General features: G+C 43.6%; 6 non-coding genes across 6 annotated transcripts; all 6 read right to left on the reverse strand.

The window, feature by feature from the left end:
- Nucleotides 1-898: 898 nt before the first annotated feature.
- On the reverse strand, nucleotides 899-970 carry TRNAC-GCA (transfer RNA cysteine (anticodon GCA)). The gene has a single exon. It is a non-coding gene; the product is annotated as a tRNA-Cys (tRNA).
- Nucleotides 971-1,061: 91 nt separating this feature from the next.
- On the reverse strand, nucleotides 1,062-1,134 carry TRNAF-GAA (transfer RNA phenylalanine (anticodon GAA)). The gene has a single exon. It is a non-coding gene; the product is annotated as a tRNA-Phe (tRNA).
- A 3,915-nt stretch (nucleotides 1,135-5,049) lies between these two features.
- TRNAC-GCA (transfer RNA cysteine (anticodon GCA)) lies at nucleotides 5,050-5,121 on the reverse strand. Its single transcript has one exon. It is a non-coding gene; the product is annotated as a tRNA-Cys (tRNA).
- A 91-nt stretch (nucleotides 5,122-5,212) lies between these two features.
- TRNAF-GAA (transfer RNA phenylalanine (anticodon GAA)) lies at nucleotides 5,213-5,285 on the reverse strand. Its single transcript has one exon. It is a non-coding gene; the product is annotated as a tRNA-Phe (tRNA).
- A 2,809-nt stretch (nucleotides 5,286-8,094) lies between these two features.
- Nucleotides 8,095-8,166, reverse strand: TRNAC-GCA (transfer RNA cysteine (anticodon GCA)). The gene has a single exon. It is a non-coding gene; the product is annotated as a tRNA-Cys (tRNA).
- Nucleotides 8,167-8,257: 91 nt separating this feature from the next.
- Nucleotides 8,258-8,330, reverse strand: TRNAF-GAA (transfer RNA phenylalanine (anticodon GAA)). Its single transcript has one exon. It is a non-coding gene; the product is annotated as a tRNA-Phe (tRNA).
- Nucleotides 8,331-18,672: the final 10,342 nt, after the last annotated feature.

Raw genomic sequence — 18,672 nt, forward strand, 5'->3', positions numbered from 1 at the left:
TTAGTCCTTTCTTGCTGTCAACGATTATAATAAAAACTCTCTCGAGAAATAGCCGAGGTTTAGTTCTATTTGGGCAATGAAAAAAATTACACCAAATTAACGAGATTCGGTGGTGAAATGGGACGATGGGCGGAGTTTGGAGCGACGTAAGTGATACAAACAAAGGGTTATTAAAGACCTCTGAAAATTGCCTGGATTTTGTTCTGCTTGAGTACTGGAAGTACTTCAAAATAGGCATCAAACTGACAAGAAAGTAATATTTTTAGCTGCATTCTCTCGGCCGCCTACCCTCCTTCAACAGAATTCTAGGCTTGTGTAGGCCTGACAACCCTCACTGGGCACCGATCAAATGTTTACCTCACAAAATCGAAAAAATGTTTAAGGGAGAATTAGAGTAAAAACAACGTTCGATTGCTTACCCAACACTAAATGATGAACATCGCAACTAATTATTCAAATGTGTATGTTTCTGCATATTTTCTATGCTCATTAGAAATCGAACAAAAAAGTGAAATATCTCATTACTAAAGTTTGCTGACAATGCCTATAAAAGGCCGATAAAATTTTATTATTTCGAAATTCATACGTGGTAGAGAAAACTGTCTCTCTCACCTTCAAGCTGTTTGTAGGAAAGAGGGAGGAGAGGGAAAGGGTAGGGGTTAGCAGGGGAGAGGAGGATGAAGAATTATTAAGAAGAGGAAAATGTTGACTAGTAGAGGAAAGAGGCATGGATAGTGGATCTTTGAATTCACGTGTAGTATTTTCTTTGAGCATATGTGACACAGCTACCGTCTGATTACTGACATTGGTCTGAGATAAACTCTTGACATCTGAATGTGAGTGACAATAACCACCTTTCCGCTAGAAAAAAATCACGTAAGTATCACTTTAAACATTAAGGGGATGCCCGGGATTGAACCAAGGACCTCTCGATCTGCAGTCGAATGCTCTACCACTGAGCTACACCCCCGTCTGATTCATTTATCCTACTAAGAGACAGTCACACAGCCAAAGTCACTGTATGGAAATTGTCGAGTGTGTTGCTAAATAAAGAAAAATCATGCCCAGACCCGGGATCGAACCGGGGACCTTTAGATCTTCAGTCTAACGCTCTCCCAGCTGAGCTATCTAGGCGTTAGTAGATATAGACATAAGCTCTCTTATAAATATCGCCTTTTCTGTATTTACATATATTTTAGCATATTATATTTTGAATAGTTTTGTATGACATATCAGGGTCGGGATAGTTTTAATAATCCAAGAGAGAATTATTCACGTGGTCACTTGTCAAATTATAGAACAATATCACTGACTGATAACAAAGACAACATAGCAAAATAGAAAAGTTTGCTGATGATACTGTGCTTTTGGGAGATTCTATAGACAAGTTGCAAAGGTTAGTGGACGAGCTTGGGCGAGTGTGTAAAGGTAGAAAGTTGAATGCGAACATAGATAAGAGCAAGGTGATGAGGGTATCAAACGATTTAGATAAAGAAAAATTGGATAATACATTGGAGAGAGGAAGTATGGAAGAAGTGAATATGTTTAGATATTAGGGAGTTGACTTCTCAGCGAAAGGGTTTATGAAGGATGAAATTAACCATAGAACTGATGAAGGAAAAAAAGGTGAGTGGTGTTTTGAGGTATCTGTGGACACAAAAAACATTATCCAAGAAGGCAAAGAAGGAAATGTACGAGAGTATAGTGGTACTAACACTCTTGTATTGGTGTGAAGCATGGGCTGTAAATGCTGCAGCAAAGAAGAGGCTGGAGGCAGTGAAGATGTCGTGTCTATGGGCAACTGTGCTGTAAATATGTAGTGTGGAAATTAGGAGTGTGAAGTTACTAAAAAAATCAGTTAGAGGGCTGAAATAGGGCTGTTGAGGTGGTTTGGTCATTTAGAGAGGATGGAACAAAGTAGAATGACTTGGAGAGCATATAAATCTGTAGGGGAAGGAAGGCGGGGTAAGGGTCGTCCTAGGAAAGGTTAGAGGGAGGGGAGTAAAGGAGGTTTTGTGTGCGAGGGGCTTGGGCTTCCAGCAAGCGTGCGTGGGCGTGTTAGAAAGGAATGATTGGAGACGAATGGTTTTTGGGACCTGACGGGCTATTGGAGTGTGAGCAGGGTAATATTTCATAATGGGATTCAAGGAAACCAGTTAGCCGGACTTGAGTCCTGGAGGTGGGAAGTATAATGCCTGCACTTTAAAGGAGGGGTTTGGGATATTGGCTGTTTGGAGTGACGTCTAAACTGTCGTATCTAAGCGCCTCTGCAAAGACATTGATTATGTTTGAATGATGGTGAAAGTGTTGAATGACGATGAAAGTTTTTTATTTCTTTTGGGGTTTTTCTTTCTATTTGGGTCACCCTGCCTCGGTAGGAAATGGCCGACGTGCTAAATTATATATAAATATTATATATATATATATATATATATATATATATATATATATATATATATATATATATATATATATATATATATATATATATATATATATATATATATATATATATATATATATATATATATATATATGTGTGTGTGTGTGTGTGTGTATATATAAATATGTATGTATATGTATGTTACCTGGAGGTTACCTGGAGGTTATTCCGGGGATCAACGCCCCCGCGGCCAGGTCCATGACCAGGCCTCCCGATGGATCAGGCCCTGATCAACTAGGCTGTTACTGCTGGCCGGACGCAGTCCGACGTACGAGCCACAGCCCGGCTGATCCGGCACTGACTTTAGGTATCTGTCCAGCTCTCTCTTGAAGGCAGCCAGGGGTTTATTGGCAATTCCCCTAATGCTTGATGGGAGGCTGTTGAACAGTTTTGGGCCCCGGACACTTATGGTGTTTTCTCTTAGTGTACCAATGGCGCCCCTACTTTTTATTGGCGGCATTTTGCATCGCCTGCCCAGTCTTTTACTTTCGTAGGGAGTGATTTCTGTGTGCAGATTTGGGACCATTCCTTCCAAGATTTTCCAAGTGTAGATTATGATATATCTCTCCCTCCTGCGTTCCAACGAGTACAAGTCAAGTGCTTCCAAGCGTTCCCAGTAGTTAAGGTGCTTGACAGAACTTATACGTGCAGTAAAGGATCTCTGTACACTCTCTAGATCTGCGATTTCACCTGCTTTGTATGGAGATGTTAATGTACAGCAGTATTCCAGCCTAGAGAGAACAAGTGATTTGAAAAGGATCATCATGGGCTTGGCATCTCTCGTTTTGAAAGTTCTCATTATCCATCCTATCATTTTCTTTGCACGTGCGATCGTGGCACTGTTGTGATCCTTGAAAGTGAGATCCTCAGACATTACTACTCCCAGGTCCCTTACATTATTTTTCCGCTCTATTGTATGGCCGGAGTCAGTAGTATACTCTGTTCTAGTTATTATCTCCTCCAGTTTTCCATAACGGAGTAGTTGCAATTTGTCCTCATTGAACATCATATTGTTTACCGTTGCCCTCTGGAAAACTTTGTTTATATCTTCTTGGAGGTTAACCGCGTCCTCAGCAGATGACAGCCTCATGCAGATCCTAGTATCATCCGCAAAGGATGATACAGTGCTGTGGTGTATATCTCTGTTTATGTCTGATATGAGGGTAAGGAACAAGATGGGGCGAGTACTGTGCCTGTGCAACTATGTATATGAAAAAAATCGTGAACAAAAGATACAAGATGCAAAATAATCACAGGGGTATTGAATATCTCCAGGCCTTTTGTGTTGCAATCAGCACGTCATCAGGAGCTTGCACTATTGCAAAGATGAGTAGGAGTTCCAAGCAAATTCGTTCAGAAGGAATGGTCTTGCTGAGAATGTGGTAGCGAGGCAGGAGACGCTTAATGCCTCCAGGCATACCATTGCAAAGTGCCAGAAAGATTTAATATTATAGGAAGAGAAGATAATCAGCCCACAAACACTGGTAATGGAGTGAGTACCTAGCAATCTTAACATTAGTGACGACAATTATCAAAAATTCGGTCAGACTTCGGGACGATATAAAAGACTTTACATTCTGAAGACAGATGTATCTGACATTTGTCTTAGGAAATTTCCTTAAAATTATGACAACGGGTTAACGGTAGACTCAAAAATAAAGAGGGAGACTTCTATAGTTTATCCACGGGCAGACAACCATAGCCTGGTAGGATCTAAAGGCTGTCAGTGACGGCCTGATTAGTCCTTTCTTGCTATCAACGATTATCACAAAAAACTCTCTCGAGAAATAGCCGAGGTTTAGTTCTATTTGAGCAATGAAAAAAAAAACGCCAAATTAACGTGTTTGAAGCGACGTAAGTGATACAAACAAAGGTTTATTAAAGACCTCTGAAAATTGCCTGGATTTTGTTCTGCTTGAGTACTGGAAGTACTTCAAAATAGGCATCAAACTGACAAGAAAGTAATATTTTTAGCTGCATTCTCTCGGCCGCCTACCCTCCATCAATAGAATTCTAGGCTTGTGTAGGCCTGACAACCCTCACTGGGCACCGATCAAATGTTTACCTCACAAAATCGAAAAAATGTTTAAGGGAGAATTAGAGTAAAAACAACGTTCGATTGCTTACCCAACACTAAATGATGAACATCGCAACTAATTATTCAAATGTGTATGTTTCTGCATATTTTCTATGCTCATTAGAAATCGAACAAAAAAGTGAAATATCTCATTACTAAAGTTTGCTGACAATGCCTATAAAAGGCCGATAAAATTTTATTATTTCAAAATTCATACGTGGTAGAGAAAACTGTCTCTCTCACCTTCAAGCTGTTTGTAGGAAAGAGGGAGGAGAGGGAAAGGGTAGGGGTTAGCAGGGGAGAGGAGGATGAAGAATTATTAAGAAGAGGAAAATGTTGACTAGTAGAGGAAAGAGGCATGGATAGTGGATCTTTGAATTCACGTGTAGTATTTTCTTTGAGCATATGTGACACAGCTACCGTCTGATTACTGACATTGGTCTGAGATAAACTCTTGACATCTGAATGTGAGTGACAATAACCACCTTTCCGCTAGAAAAAAATCACGTAAGTATCACTTTAAACATTAAGGGGATGCCCGGGATTGAACCAAGGACCTCTCGATCTGCAGTCGAATGCTCTACCACTGAGCTACACCCCCGTCTGATTCATTTATCCTACTAAGAGACAGTCACACAGCCAAAGTCACTGTATGGAAATTGTCGAGTGTGTTGCTAAATAAAGAAAAATCATGCCCAGACCCGGGATCGAACCGGGGACCTTTAGATCTTCAGTCTAACGCTCTCCCAGCTGAGCTATCTAGGCGATAGTAAGTATAGACATAAGCTCTCTTATAAATATCGCCTTTTCTGTATTTACATATATTTTAGCATGTTATATTTTGAATAGTTTTGTATGACATATCAGGGTCGGGATAGTTTTAATAATCCAAGAGAGAATTATTCACGTGGTCACTTGTCAAATTATAGAACAATATCACTGACTGATAACAAAGACAACATAGCAAAATAGAAAAGTTTGCTGATGATACTGTGCTTTTAGGAGATTCTATAGACAAGTTGCAAAGGTTAGTGGACGAGCTTGGGCGAGTGTGTAAAGGTGGAAAGTTGAATGCGAACATAGATAAGAGTAAGGTGATGAGGGTATCAAACGATTTAGATAAAGAAAAATTTGATATTACATTGGAGAGAGGGAGTATGGAAGAAGTGAATATGTTTAGATATTAGGGAGTTGACTTCTCAGCGAAAGGGTTTATGAAGGATGAAATTAACCATAGAACTGATGAAGGATAAAAAAGTGAGTGGTGTTTTGAGGTATCTGTGGACACAAAAAACATGATCCAAGAAGGCAAAGAAGGAAATGTACGAGAGTATAGTGGTACTAACACTCTTGTATTGGTGTGAAGCATGGGCTGTAAATGCTGCAGCAAAGAAGAGGCTGGAGGCAGTGAAGATGTCGTGTCTATGGGCAACTGTGCTGTAAATTTGTAGTGTGGAAATTAGGAGGTGTGAAGTTACTAAAAAAATCAGTTAGAGGGCTGAAATGGGGCTGTTGAGGTGGTTTGGTCATTTAGAGAGGCTGGAACAAAGTAGAATGACTTGGAGAGCATATAAATCTGTAGGGGAAGGAAGGAGGGGTAAGGGTCGTCCTAGGAAAGGTTGGAGGGAGGGGGTATAGGAGGTTTTGTGTGCGAGGGGCTTGGGCTTCCAGCAAGCGTGCGTGGGCGTGTTAGAAAGGAATGATTGGAGACGAATGGTTTTTGGGACCTGACGGGCTATTGGAGTGTGAGCAGGGTAATATTTCTCAATGGGATTCAAGGAAACCAGTTAGCCGGACTTGAGTACTGGAGGTGGGAAGTATAATGTCTGCACTTTAAAGGAGGGGTTTGGGATATTGGCTGTTTGGAGTGACATCTAAACTGTCGTATCTAAGCGCCTCTGCAAAGACGTTGATTATGTTTGAATGATGGTGAAAGTGTTGAATGACGATGAAAGTTTTTTCTTTCTTTTGGGGTTTTACTTTTTATTTGGGTCACCCTGCCTCGGTAGGAAATGGCCGATGTGCTAAATTATATATATATATATATATATATATATATATATATATATATATATATATATATATATATATATATATATATATATATATATATATATATATATATATATATATATGTATGTATGTATGTATATGAAAAAAAATCGTGAACAAAAGATACAAGATGCAAAATAATCACAGGGGTATTGAATATCTCCAGGCCTTTTGTGTTGCAATCAGCACGTCGTCAGGAGCTTGCACTATTGCAAAGATGAGTAGGAGTTCCCAGCAAATTCGTTCAGAAGGAATGGTCTTGCTGAGAATGTGGTAGCGAGGCAGGAGACGCTTAATGCCTCCAGGCATACCATTGCAAAGTGCCAGAAAGATTTAATATTATAGGAAGAGAAGATAATCAGCCCACAAACACTGGTAATGGAGTGAGTACCTAGCAATCTTAACATTAGTGACGACAATTATCAAAAATTCGGTCAGACTTCGGGACGATATAAAAGACTTCACATTCTGAAGACAGATGTATCTGGCATTTGTCTTAGGAAATTTCCTTAAAATTAAGACAACGGGTTAACGGTAGACTCAAAAATAAAGAGACTTCTATAGTTTATCCAAGGGCAGACAACCATAGCCTGGTAGGATCTAAAGGCTGTCAGTGACGGCCTGATTAGTCCTTTCTTGCTGTCAACGATTATAAAGAAACTCTCTCGAGAAATAGCCGAGGTTTAGTTCTATTTGAGCAATGAAAAAAAATACGCCAAATTAACGTGATTCGGTGGTGAAATGGGACGATGGGCGGAGTTTGGAGCGACGTAACTGATACAAACAAAGGTTTATTAAAGACCTCTGAAAATTGCCTGGATTTTGTTCTGCTTGAGTACTGGAAGTACTTCAAAATAGGCATCAAACTGACAAGAAAGTAATATTTTTACCTGCATTCTCTCGGCCGCCTACCCTCCATCAACTGAATTCTAGGCTTGTGTAGGCCTGACAACCGTCACACGGCACCGATCAAATATTTAACTCCCAAAATCGAAAAAATGTTTAAGGGAGAATTAGAGTAAAAACAACGTTCGATTGCTTACCCAACACTAAATGATGAACATCGCAACTAATTATTCAAATGTGTATGTTCCTGCATATTTTCTATGCTCATTAGAAATCGAACAAAAAAGTGAAATATCTCATTACTAAAGTTTGGTGACAATGCCTATAAAAGGCCGATAAAATTTTATTATTTCGAAATTCATACGTGGTAGAGAAAACTGTCTCTCTCACCTTCAAGCTGTTAGTAGGAAAGAGGGAGGAGAGGGAAAGGGTAGTGGTTAGCAGGGGAGAGGAGGATAAAGAATTAGGGAGAAGAGGAAAATGTTGACTAGTAGAGGAAAGAGGCATGGATAGTGGATCTTTGAATTCACGTGTAGTATTTTCTTTGAGCATATGTGACGCAGATACCGTCTGATTACTGACATTGGTCTGAGATAAACTCTTGACATCTGAATGTGAGTGACAATAACCACCTTTCCGCTAGAAAAAATTCACGTAAGCATCACTTAAAACATTAAGGGGATGCCCGGGATTGAACCAAGGACCTCTCGATCTGCAGTCGAATGCTCTACCACTGAGCTACACCCCCGTCTGATTCATTTATCCTACTAAGAGACAGTCACACAGCCAAAGTCACTGTATGGAAATTGTCGAGTGTGTTGCTAAATAAAGAAAAATCATGGCCAGACCCGGGATCGAACCGGGGACCTTTAGATCTTCAGTCTAACGCTCTCCCAGCTGAGCTATCTAGGCGTTAGTAGTTGTATACATAAGCTCTCTTATAAATATCACCTTTTCTGTATTTGCATATATTTGCATATTATATTTGCATATATTTGCATATTATATTTAATATTGTTTTGCATGACATATTAGGGTCGGGATAGTTTTAATAAGCCAAGTGAGAATTATTCACGTTGTCACTTGCCAAATTATAGCACAGTGTCATTGACTAATAACAAAGACAACACAGCGAATTAGAAAAGTTTATGAAAACTACGTTTCACATGGCGATCAAACTTTTTATTAATTCAATCTTAGATATGAAAGAACTGGGAACCTTAGAGAAACGTTGTCTCAAAAAATGTTTTCTGTTCTGCCATTCTTTATTTTTAACTTAAATGTTTTACAACTTCTTCTCCAGTATCATTAACATTTAATTTAACTGCGGCAATTCAGGTACATACATCTCTCGTTGTTTACACACTATGTATTTCATGAAAGTCTATAATTTTCTGTAATGTATTTCACTTCTTGCTTCTGTTTCTCTCCTGCCCTCCCGCCATTCTCACTTATCATTATCTCAAGTGTCACTTTAAGGCATGTGTTTGATTTTTCAAGCATGGACTATATTCCAAAAAAGTGGAACTTTAGGGATATTTTTACAAGCTAAACCCTCGAGTTGTAGAATGATGTTGAGTGTTAGTCATAGATCTTTGATACCTTACTTCTTCACCTTCCCCCTCCTCGCTATTCAACATTCGTTGGGTATTTGTACACTACAACTGAAGCATCAATAGCCTCTACATGCTGGCATACTTTTCCTCGAAGCGAGGACCAGACGGAAAGTCAGGAATAGGAAGTATGACAGGAATTGTAAACCGGTAGGTTCCTGAGGACGACTTGCGATATCTGGTCACTGACAAGGATCTGGGCTGAGTACGAGCAGGCAAGGTACACTCCTGACCATCTTCTATAAGACCGCATGTCTCTACGACTACTAGCATGTAACTAAAGAAATTGTCTCAGCATGTCTGAGAAATTATGTTAAGCGCTTGTTCCATGTGGGTTATTCAACGCAAGGCGTTGTGGAGGCTCGATCCTTCGTCTACGGAACGCGAAACAAACTCACTATATGCGAGCTGTAGTAGAGGTGGACAAGATATGGCTCCCTTTTCAGTTGGATCCTCTGGCAACGATTCTCCTAAGCTTTCTGAGCTAGTCAGAGTGAGGGCCAACGGTCCTCTTAGGACATACAGTCTCTAATTTTTACCTTAAGCTAACACATTATTCAGAGAACCTACGGTTGTAAGGTACTCCAAGGTGTCTTGCAACTCTACAACACGTTTATAACCTATAGATACTTAATTTACTCAGTGTTAAAGCTTTAATGTGTTCCACAGGTACAGGCATTGAAAATTTGTCTATTAATTGAGAAAATCATGGCCCGGTGGTCTGGTGGCTAAAGCTCCCGCTTCACACACGGAGGGCCCGGGTTCGATTCCCGGCGGGTGGAAATTCCGACACGTTTCCTTACACCTATTGTCCTGTTCACCTAGCAGCAAATAGATACCTGGGTGTTAGTCGACTGGTGTGGGTCGCATCCTGGGGGACAAGATTAAGGACCCCAATGGAAATAAGTTAGACAGTCCTCGATGACGCACTGACTTTCTTGGGTTATCCTGGGTGGCTAACCCTCCGGGGTTAAAAATTCGAACGAAATCTTATCTTATCTTACATTGGTTGAGTATATTATTATTACTAGGCTCTAGAATTCTTGAGTTCTAGCCCCTCAGTATCCTAGAGAGGACAGATAGATAAATAAAATGGTTATAACTAACCATAATTTTTAAAGGGGTGGACCGGTAAGCCAGCGGAAGGCCTCGGTCAGATGACCAAAGCTCCAAAGGCGGGTCATCATCTGACTAAGACCCGTGTCAGGAAACACTTGTCTTGTTTCCTGACAAACCTAACCTGGAGAGGCCCATAACTGTTACGTGTTTATAATTTTGCCATTGCAATGGATTCCACAAATATAAATCACAACGACAGACCTGTACAGTACAGTATACAGGTCGTAATAAGAGTATTTCCACAATAATGTTTTACCACCAAATATATTTAAGGAGGCGAAAACATATTTAATTACTTTACTTAACTAAAATAGGGATATGCATATGAATTCATTAAGACTTAAATAGTACTTGTTAGTAAGCAAAGATCTGTGTTCTCTCTTGCATTTCAAATACTTGGACAACATTGTATATTTATATTTTACAAGGAGTAAATATTTTATACACTGTGTACACCTTGGAGGAATATATATTTTTTATATATGTATTATATAAGATCACGGGATCTAAATATACTATCCAAAATAGATAAAACCTTGTGAAACATGAGATAAGAGAGATTAAACCCACAAGAACACATCTCTCGCCACCAGGGATGTGTAAGGATACACATCTCCGGCTGCGATATTATGACGCATTTCTTTAGAGAATGGAAATTAATATGACTTTATTTAACGAAATTGTCAAACATTACTTTCTGGAAAAGGCACTTTGGATGATAATTTGAAGTCGATTATTATTATTATTATAATCAAGGGGGAAGAGCTAAACCCGTAGGGGGAAGCAGCAGTGTATTGCAAGCTAGTAGACAACAATTATCACCGAGAGACGCAACATGCTATATCAGTGAAACAAAAGCCTACACTTGATTTAGTTCCAGTACCTGGCTTAGTTTCAGCACCTGACTTAGTTCCCGCACTTACCTGACTTAGTTCCAGCACTTACTCGACTTAGTTCTATCACATGACTTAGTTCCAGCATTTGCCTCTGTTCTTACAACTGGCTTAGCTGAAATGTTCTTGTCTGTTGATCTCTTCTTTCATGATGCTGAACTGTTCTTGTATGTGTCTGTACGATTTACTTGTATTATTCACGTCAGTGGTCACTAGAAGAGTTCTCCTGGGTGCTAGCATTACCACTGACATATACACTGAAACTCAATAGCTGAGAATCTCTGTTGTGCTTTGCAGTGGTTAATACTGCTCTGTGATGCAGTGATTAACACTGCTCTGTGATGCAGTGGTCAGCACTGCTCTGTGGTACAGTGGTCAGCACTGCTCTGTGGTACAGTGGTCAGCACTGCTCTGTGGTACAGTGGTCAACACTGCTCTGTGGTACAGTGGTCAACACTGCTCTGTGGTACAGTGGTCAACACTGCTCTGTGGTACAGTGGTCAACACTGCTCTGTGGTACAGTGGTCAACACTGCTCTGTGGTACAGTGGTCAACACTGCTCTGTGGTACAGTGGTCAACACTGCTCTGTGGTACAGTGGTCAACACTGCTCTGTGGTACAGTGGTCAACACTGCTCTGTGGTACAGTGGTCAACACTGCTCTGTGGTACAGTGGTCAACACTGCTCTGTGGTCAGCACTGCAGCAGCAGCAGCAGCAGCAGCAGCAGCAGCAGTACCAACAGCAGCAGCAGTACCAGCAGCAGCAGCAGCAGTACCACCAGCAGCAGCAGCAGCAGTACCAGCAGCAGCAGCAGTACCAGCAGCAGCAGCAGCAGCAGTACCAGCAGCAGCAGCAGCAGCAGCACCAGCAGCAGCAGCAGCAGCAGCAGTACCACCAGCAGCAGCAGCAGCAGCAGCAGCAGTACCAGCAACAGCAGCAGTACCAGCAACAGCAGCAGCAGCAGCAGCAGTACCACCAGCAGCAGCAGCAGCAGTACCACCAGCAGCAGCAGCAGCAGTACCACCAGCAGCAGCAGCAGCAGTACCACCACCAGCAGCAGCAGCAGCAGTACCACCAGCAGCAGTAGCAGCAGCAGCAGCAGCAGCAGCAGCAGCAGCAGCAGTACCAGCAACAGCAGCAGTACCAGCAACAGCAGCAGTACCACCAGCAGCAGTACCACCAGCAGCAGCAGCAGCAGTACCACCAGCAGCAGCAGCAGCAGCAGTACCACCAGCAGCAGTAGCAGCAGCAGCAGCAGCAGCAGCAGCAGTACCACCAGCAGCAGCAGCAGCAGCAGTACCACCAGCAGCAGTAGCAGCAGCAGCAGTACCACCAGCAGCAGTACCAGCAGCAGCAACAGCAGCAGTACCAGCAACAGCAGCAGTACCACCAGCAGCAGCAGCAGCAGTACCAGCAACAGCAGCAGTACCAGCAACAGCAGCAGTACCACCAGCAGCAGCAGCAGCAGTAGCAGCAGCAGCAGCAGCAGCAGCAGCAGTACCAGCAACAGCAGCAGTACCAGCAAAAACAGCAGTACCACCAGCAGCAGTACCACCAGCAGCAGCAGCAGCAGTACCACCAGCAGCAGCAGCAGCACCACCGTTATTCAGCAGCAGCACCACCAGCAGCAGCAGCACCACCTGTTGCTGTTGCTTGTTAAGCGTTGTTAAGCAAGCCACCAGCAGCAGCGTTGTTAAGCAGCACACAGCCAAGCAGTTGTTGCAGCACCTACCACCAGCAAGCATTGCAGCAGTAGCCACCACCAGCAGCTGCTGCAGCAGTACCACCGTTAGCTTGCAGTTAGCAGCACCACACCTTGCAGCAGCAGCATATACCTAACATGCAAGTTGCTGTTAAGCAGCACCACCCAGCGTTAAGCAGCAGCAGCACCACCAGTCAGTTAGCAGTGTTGCAGCAGCACCACCTGTTAGCTGCTGTTAAGCAGCAAACCACCACGCAGCAGCAGCACCACCCAGCTTAAGCATTGAGCAGCACCAACAAGCTGCTTAAGCAGCACCACCGTTACAACTGTTAGCTAAGCAGCAGCAGCTTACAAGCAGCTAGCAGCACCAACCGTGCTGCTGCTGTTAAGTAACCAGTTCAACGCGCTGCTGCTAGTTGCTTGCTAAGCAGCACCGTTACCAGCAGCACAAGCTAAGTGCAGCAACAGCAGCAGCAGCAGCACCAGCGTTGCAGCAGTTAGCACCACAGCAGAGCTAGCTTGCAGCACCATCCAGCAGCTTGAGCTGCAGCAGCACCACGTTGTTGCTTAGCAGCTACACCACCGCAGCAGCAGCAGCAGCACCACTAAGCAGCAGTTGCAGCACCACGTTGCAGCAGCAGCTAAGCAGCGACCACCAGCAGCAGCAGCAGCAGCACCACCAGCAGCAGTCAGCAAGTTGCAGCACCAGCAGCAGCAGCAGCAGCAGCACCACCACAGCAGCAGCAGCAGCAGCAGCACCAAAGTTGCAGCAGCAGCAGCAGTACCACCAGCAGCAGCAGCAGCAGTTGCACCACCAGCAGCAGCAGCAGCAGTTGCAGCAGCATAGCAGCGTTGCTGCTGTTGACCACCAGCAGCAGCAGCAGTACCACCAGCAAGCAGAGCAGTACCACCCAGCAGCAGCAGCAGCCAACACAGCTTGAGTTAGCAGCACCACCACCAGTTAAGCAGCAAGTTACCACCTCCACCACCTGCCATTGTGCTTGTTAGCAGCAGCACTGCCTGCGCAGCAGCAGCAGCAGTACCCACCAGCAGCAGCAGCAGTACCTATTGCAGCAGCAAGCAGCAGTTGCTGCAAGCAGTTAGCAGCAGCCACCACTGCGCTTGCTAGCGTTGTTAGCAGCACCAACTCGCTGTTGCTGCAGTTAACACCGCCAGCAAGCAGCAGCAGCACCACCAGCAGCAGCTTAGCAGCACCTAGCTGCAGCGTTAGCAGCAGTTGCAAGCAGCAGCAGCAGCAGCACTTGTTGCAGTTGCCCTTGCAGCAGCAGCATGCAGCTACTAAGTTAAGCATTGCAGCAGCAGCACTGCTTGCTGTTAGCCAGCAGCAGTACCACCAGCAGCAGCAGCAGCAGTACCACCAGCAGCAGCAGCAGTACCACCAGCAGCAGTAGCAGCAGCAGCAGCAGCAGCAGCAGTACCAGCAACAGCACCAGCAACAGCAGCAGTACCACCAGCAGCAGCAGCAGCAGTACCACCAGCAGCAGTAGCAGCAGCAGCAGTACCAGCAACAGCAGCAGTACCAGCAACAGCAGCAGTACCACCATCAGCAGTACCACCAGCAGCAGCAGCAGCAGTACCACCAGCAGCAGTAGCAGCAGCAGCAGCAGTACCACCAGCAGCAGTACCACCAGCAGCAGCAGCAGCAGTACCACCAGCAGCAGTAGCAGCAGCAGCAGCAGCAGCAGCAGTACCAGCAACAGCAGCAGTATCAGCAACAGCAGCAGTACCACCAGCAGCAGCAGCAGCAGTACCACCAGCAGCAGTAGCAGCAGCAGCAGTACCACCAGCAGCAGTAGCAGCAGCAGCAGTACCAGCAACAGCAGCAGTACCAGCAACAGCAGCAGTACCACCAGCAGCAGCAGCAGCACCACCACCAGCAGCAGCAGCAGCAGTACCAGCAACAGCAGCAGTACCATAAACAGCAGCAGCAGCAGCAGCAGTACCAGCAACAGCAGCAGTACCACCAGCAGCAGTACCACCAGCAGCAGCAGCAGCAGTACCACCAGCAGCAGCAGCAGTACCACCAGCAGCAGCAGCAGCAGCAGCACCACCACCACCAGCAGCAGCAGCAGCAGTACCACCAGCAGCAGCAGCAGCAGCAGCAGCAGTACCACCAGCAGCAGCAGCAGCAGCAGCAGCAGCAGTACCACCAGCAGCAGCAGCAGCAGTACCACCAGCAGCAGCAGCAGCAGCAGTACCACCAGCAGCAGCAGTACCACCAGCAGCAGCAGCAGCAGCAGTACCACCAGCAGCAGCAGCAGCAGCAGCAGCAGTACCACCAGCCAGCAGCAGCAGCAGCAGCAGCAGTACCACCAGCAGCACCACCAGCAGCAGCAGCAGCAGCAGTACCACCAGCAGCAGCAGCAGTACCACCAGCAGCAGCAGCAGTACCACCAGCAGCAGCAGCAGTACCACCAGCAGCAGCAGCAGTACCACCACCAGCAGCAGCAGCACCACCACCAGCAGCAGCAGCAGTACCACCACCAGCAGCAGCAGTACCACCACCAGCAGTACCAGCAGCAGCAGCAGCAGCAGCAGCAGCAGCAGCATATTTTCACGCACGTTTATGCATCTTTACACATACGTCATGTAGTATGCATACACCATCCCACATGCTCACACATACACACAAACAAACACACACACACACACACACACACACACACACACACACACACACACACACACACAAACACACACACACAGTTTATATCGCTCACATAAATACTATACAAGAGTGCACATAATTCACTTCTCTCATTCTGACACGATCATAAACACACATGGACGCACATTTCACGCCAAACCTCATAGAAAAGACAAACAAATATTCATACAAATGTGTAGCTTCTCATGAGCATATATGCAGTCTTCCAGAACGTTGTTAGAGTATAGTTAAAGTATGGGAATTAAGCATATTCCTGAGAATATATTCATAAAGTCTCCGAATAATTGGAATAATGAATGCACGTTAAGAGAATATTGAAGATATTATTTGAGAAAGATGACAAGATGTGAAGCAGTGACAAATTGAGACGTTTGAGGATACCTGGAGTTTACCTGGAGAGAGTTTCGGGGGTCAACGCCCCCGCTGCCCGGTCTGTGACCAGGCCTCCTGGTGGATCAGAGCCTGATCAACCAGGCTGTTGCTGCTGGCTGCACGCAAACCAACGTACGAGCCACAGCCCGGCTGATCAGGAACTGACTTTAGGTGCTTGTCCAGTGCCAGCTTGAAGACTGCCAGGGGTCTGTTGGTAATCCCCCTTATGTATGCTGGGAGGCAGATGAACAGTCTCGGGCCCCTGACACTTATTGTATGATCTCTTAACGTGCTAGTGACACCCCTGCTTTTCATTGGGGGGATGGTGCATCGTCTGCCAAGTCTTTTGCTTTCGTAGTGAGTGATTTTCGTGTGCAAGTTCGGTACTAGTCCCTCTAGGATTTTCCAGGTGTATATAATCATGTATCTCTCCCTCCTGCGTTCCAGGGAATACAGGTTTAGGAACCTCAAAGCTGCAAAGATGTTTTATGAATCATCTTGTGATAGATGAAGTTTAACTAGAAATATTAAGCAATTGAATAATTCTCTCTCAGATATCACACTTCTTTCCTCTCTCCTATAATAACCAAAAATATATATTCGCCACCATAAAAGCAAAACAAAAACTCTTGTGGATGAAAATAAAAACTCTGACAATAGAAATTGCGATGGTTCCTGTAAACTGGTAAGTACACATCTGTGTTAATGTTTCCAATACTATTTTATACTGTGATGTGTGAATGTTATAGTACACTATTTTGTGATGTAATGTTCGTATGTTATCATTCTGTTATACATGGGATGTGGATGGAATCCTGATTAAGCAAGTGTAGTCTTCTTACAAAAATTTAAGCCTTATGTTTCCTATCAAGATTCACAAGAGTGTCTTCATTGCTTTTATCTACAAGTCTTTAAATATTTTCGTTTTTCATATATTCATATTTTTCACAACAAATGTCTTGAAAATACTCTAAACTATCGCCTTTATTCAAAATTTTATATATATACTGAAATGTTTATTTTTCTGAATTTTACATCGTACGTAAGAGTACAGGTATGATTTTGAGAATGTGTTTGAGCTTTTGTCATGTGTTCGTATGTACAATCTTCATGTTAACATACATGTTGAAAAAAAATGAAAGTTGTGGACATTGATATATGAATGAATTTTAATAAGATACAATTTGCAGTTTATGGAGTTTATTGAGACAACGTATCGTCTACCCGAGACTTTATTAATCCCTGATGGATAGATAAATTCATAGTAAACAATACCTGACGGGTAGATAAAGTCCTGGTAGCTTTTATAAATCCCTGATAGATTGATTAAGTCCTGGTGGACCAAATATTTCGTCAGTAAATGGCAGACTTCATTTACTGTCTTATTCACATACATGTTAGTACATTTTACCATTGATATACATTTATATGCACATATATGTGGTACAGAGAAATGAATGTGTTGGTGTATGTGTAGGTTGTAAATGTGGAGATGCGTAAATGAGGTTGAAAACATATGGGTGTTTACTCCTGTGGATCTTTGCATAAAATGAAAATACGAACAATTAAAAAAAAAAAAGAAAACTGATTAACATGTACAGATGTTTTTACGGAGGTAGACAGATAGATAAACACATGAACATTCATCTACTTCCTAAAAAACAAATACACTTATTCAGCTACAAAATTGAGAATAATGTATTTATTATAGAAACATAATGCAACATAAATAGAAGTCCAAAATTTTCTTTAGTTAGCCTCTCCGATGTGACCGAACTGTGAGGCAGCTTGGTGGCGTCTAGCTGACCTACGGTCCAGCCTGTCATGGTAGGTGTAATTACTGGATGCAGTTTACTGTGTGTCACCTCCAGTAATTCCACCCACCTGGACAGTCTCTACCGTAGACCAGCTAGACAAGACCAAGTTTGATAAATTAGACATGTGCAATTCTTGGGTATCTTTATTGAGGAAACGTTTCGCCACACAGTGGCTTCATCAGTCCATACGTAGGAGAAACTTGAAGAACAGGAGGAGAATGAGGTAATCAGTCCCTCAACCTTGAGTCGATGTGTTCAGTCCATCAATCTTGAGTAGAATACGGCATATGAGCGGAGAAGCAGCTTATAAACCGTATGGCAGGAGAGGTGTAGCAGTCATAGGTGGTGTTACATTTGTTCAATGTGGAAGTAGGTCGTGCCACCTATGACTGCTACACCTCTCCTGCCATACGGATTATAAGCTGCTTCTCCGCTCATATGCCGTATTCTACTCAAGATTGATGGACTGAACACATCGACTCAAGGTTGAGGGACTGATTACCTCATTCTCCTCCTGTTCTTCAAGTTTCTCCTACGTATGGACTGATGAAGCCACTGTGTGGCGAAACGTTTCCTCAATAAAGATACCCAAGAGTTGCACATGTGTCTAATTTATCAACATGTCGGTTCTCTGAACCATCCATCTACAAACCTGTCAGACACTGCAACTTCTTGGGATCTTAATACTTAGGAATTCTTCGCTTGCCTAATTCTTGGGCACGACCTACTTCCACATTGAACAAATGTAACACCACCTATGACTGCTACACCTCTCCTGCCATACGGTTTATAAGCTGCTTCTCCGCTCATATGCCGTATTCTACTCAAGATTGATGGACTGAACACATCGACTCAAGGTTGAGGGACTGATTACCTCATTCTCCTCCTGTTCTTCAAGTTTCTCCTACGTATGGACTGATGAAGCCACTGTGTGGCGAAAAGTTTCCTCAATAAAGATACCCAAGAATTGCACATGTGTCTAATTTATCAACATGTCGGTTCTCTGAACCATCCATCTACAAGACCAAGTTTCCATGCAGCAAGGTCA

The sequence above is a fragment of the Cherax quadricarinatus genome, unplaced genomic scaffold (genome assembly GCF_038502225.1).
Source record: "Cherax quadricarinatus isolate ZL_2023a unplaced genomic scaffold, ASM3850222v1 Contig1829, whole genome shotgun sequence".
Classification (NCBI taxonomy): Eukaryota; Metazoa; Arthropoda; class Malacostraca; order Decapoda; family Parastacidae; genus Cherax; species Cherax quadricarinatus.